The 3,270-nt window shown below is 47.6% G+C and overlaps 1 protein-coding gene across 7 annotated transcripts in view; it reads left to right on the top strand.

The window, feature by feature from the left end:
- The first annotated feature begins 870 nt into the window (after positions 1–870).
- The window catches only part of PSEN1 (presenilin 1), a 72,901-nt gene continuing 70,501 nt past the window's right edge, over positions 871–3,270 (top strand). For 3 of the 7 annotated variants that reach the window (XM_015562008.1, XM_015562010.1, XM_015562006.1), the window contains exon 1: positions 871–1,033. The gene's annotated coding sequence lies outside the window, so the exon portion shown is untranslated. The remainder of the gene's footprint in view (positions 1,034–3,270) is intronic. The other 4 variants (XM_015562009.1, XM_015562007.1, XM_015562011.1 and 1 more) reach the window with 3 other exon arrangements.

Raw genomic sequence — 3,270 nt, 5'->3', positions numbered from 1 at the left:
AAACGTTAAATTATTGAAATATTTATTTGCATTTGAATGCTTATATTTTCATCTTTAACAGATACTCACTTTTCATTTTATTACTTGACTCATAAAGGCCAAATTAGAAATTAGCAATCTAAAATGCCCAGTAAGGAAAGATCTGTAATAATAAAAGAGTAATATGCTAGACCGGATGGCTGACCTTTGGGACCAAGCCCCTTGCATTAATTTCGAGCATCAGGCCTCTAGTAATTTCTATAAACAAAAATGACTAAACATTCTCAAGCCATGTTTGAATTAAAGACCACTCCCAAGTCTGCCACATCACACATTAGCGGTAGCTGACCTTTGAGCAATTCATTGTGTGCCAGATACTCTTAGGTTTCGGGATTACAAAAATAAGCCATTTCCTGCTTTCTGGAAGCTTACCATTTAGGAAGACTCGTTCTTAATTTGGATCCCGAGAATCCCAGACATTTGTTTAAAATGAGGTTTCTCAGGCTTGCTTAACCCATCAGAAGTTTTGATTCAACGAGGAAAGAGAAGGCACAAGCATTTACAATTTTAATTAGCATCCTCTTGACTGGTGCAGCTGATTCACATTGAGAGACACCCTAGCCTAGGTTATCCAGAGAATGAAGAAACTTTCGGCTTAAGATGCCATAACTTGTTGGCTTGGAGAACACACACTGGGCCCAGTCCGTATACGCAGAAACTTTGGCCCGGGTCACGACCTGTCTCGGATCCTAGACTACCTCCACTCGTGCGGGCACTCCAGGTGAGTTCGTCCAGGTCCCAGACTTAGACAATCCGTGCCCACACCACCGGAAGCCCCACCCCTTTGGTCTCTCTAGAGCCCACCCCTTCGCCTGCGGGCCAGCCCCCAACGACGCCAGAACCGGAAATGACGACAGCGGTGAAGCCTTCTGGGCGGGGCCTGGGCCGGGCAGCTCCTGAGGCCGAGATTTCACATCGGAAACAAAACAGGCGCTGCTCGCGAAGGAACCTCGGATGCGGGCGGTCGTAGGAGGCCGCGGCGAGGAGGAAGTAGGTGCGTGATGGGGAGTCCGGGGAGAGAGGAAGGCGCCCCTCATCCAGTGTTGACACGGGCGGCCGCAGGCTCGGCCGGCCCTTTGTCGCCTTCCTGGCCGCGGAGCCGGCGTCCTGGAGGATGGGGAGCGGGGCGCGGCAGGTTGGGGACGCTGGAACCCCGTGTGGAAAGTAAAGAGGGGCTGCCCGTTTCTCGGGTTCGGGGCGCAGCGTGCGGTCGGGTGGAAGAGAGACCTTCGGAGCCTCGGTCCGGAAGTGCTGATTTCTCGGAGATGTCTGAGGGCGCAGGTGCCGCGGGCCGGGATTGGCCGTCCTGACCAGTGGAGCCGGAGAAAGGGGAAGCGCGGAGCGCCCAGCCAGGTTGGGCAACGAAACTCCACGCCTCATGTCGACTGTCCCGGTCCAGGGGAGGCGAGTGGCGCTCAGGGTTAAAAAAGTTCCTCATGTCTCACGTTCTAAGCGGAAAGCAGGGTCCGATGCGTTTGCCTTGATCGGACTGTCCCAAGGCTTGTATGTCCGATGCCTTGCTTGTGCCTTACATGTTTGTGTTTTCTTCCCGCTCGGATTATTTTCCTTTTGTCGGAAAATAATGATAAAGTTAAAAGCATCATTTGTCTGCTTTGAACAAGATGAATAACGTGTCCAAGGTTTACTATGGGAGATAGTATGCACAGTGTGCAAATAACTATAAGGCAGAGCACATTGTAAAGGCAAATACATTGGTTGGCGTTTGAGGCAGGTAGAGATCACATCTGCTTTAGGGGATCTTGTTATTCATTATCTTTTGCAGTGGGAAGGCTTTCATCCTTGGAGTCCAAGTGGGGAGGACATTATGACCATGAGGTGTGCAATAAACAGGGGTCCTCTGGATCTTACTATCCAGTGATCCAGCCTGAACATGAAATGACTGTTACGAAGGAAGCTAAAACGGGGAAGTAGATTGGATCCTGTTGCATTTGGCTAATTTCAGTCACCTGCAAAAGCCTAGTTCAGTTTCCTTAACTCACTGGCAGAGTTCAACCAATTTAAGCCCCACCCCCACCCACGTTTAATAACAACCCTTTAACAATGAAAACATAAGTCTATTTATTGAGTGCATGGATCCTCCCCTCCCCTCACCTGTCATCTGGTTTTCCATTCTACCACTCCTGGTTCTTGGGTAGAAAGTCCCCACAGTTCTGGGTATCCTTTCTTCCGAATGGACACCATTTACTGCTGGATTTTAAGTTAATGGGTGCATGAATTTCCATTTGCCGAGAACCTGAGGATTGGAGTTGGTCTCTGAGAATCATCCTAGCAGAAAAGTTACCAAGATTTATGTAGTTCTCTTCCTCCCTCTCCAGGTTCCCTTGGCTAGTACTCTTTACAGGGTGAGACTTCTTGCAGATAAAAATGCTGAAAAACCTTTCGAAGACCCCTAATACTGCTCGTCCGGCATGTGTTAGATGCCAGGCAGATTTGGAAGGTGATTTGAAAGTGTGGCACTGTTGTCAGAGCTTTCTTTAGGCACATTAATCTGGTAGTTGGGGCTAGAAGGGAAAAGAGAATTGAGGTGACTGCATAATCAAAGGAGATATAATGAGAATTTGATCTTTAGTGGTAGCAGAGGCTTAGAAAGAAAGAAAAACCATGAACAGGACATGGCAGCCGATTGAGCAAGGAATAAAGTGTCAAGTTCACAAGGAGACTTTAAGTTTTGAAAATGGGAGAGCTGATGACACAAATAAGGAAGTTAGGAGCAAAGCACTATTGTAGAGAAGAAGATGAGGAAGTCCTTTGGGCAGGCCTGGAGCTGTAAACATGAGAGTCCCTTAGACTTTTGAGTTGGTGGTGAAGCAGTGGATGAGACATGTAAGGAGAGAGAGGGACCAGGAGACCCAGGCACATCCTCAGGAACACTTACACTTTGGGGTGGAAGAGTGAGGAGCCCGCCAGCTCAGGAAGATGGAGTGGCGGGAGGAAAACCTCGGTGGTTAGTTCAGTGTCACAAAAGCTGAGGAAGGGAGGGAAGCCCCAGGAAGGAAGGGGTTGTCAGGGGTTGTCAGCACTAGGCCTGGTGTATCAGAAAGAACTGAAGGTTCAGAGCACCACTGTCCAATGAAAAGATAAAGTGAATTTCAAATGTTAATTTTAAATGTTCTAATAAATTTTGAAAGGCAGAAAGAAATAGGTAAAATTAATTTGAATAACATTTTATATAATTCATGACATCTAAAACATTTTGATTTCAACATGTAA

This window comes from Myotis davidii, unplaced genomic scaffold (assembly GCF_000327345.1).
Source record: "Myotis davidii unplaced genomic scaffold, ASM32734v1 scaffold17, whole genome shotgun sequence".
Lineage (NCBI taxonomy): Eukaryota > Metazoa > Chordata > Mammalia > Chiroptera > Vespertilionidae > Myotis > Myotis davidii.
Note: the sequence above shows the minus strand (reverse complement) of the source record. Positions and strands in the feature narration are given on the sequence as shown.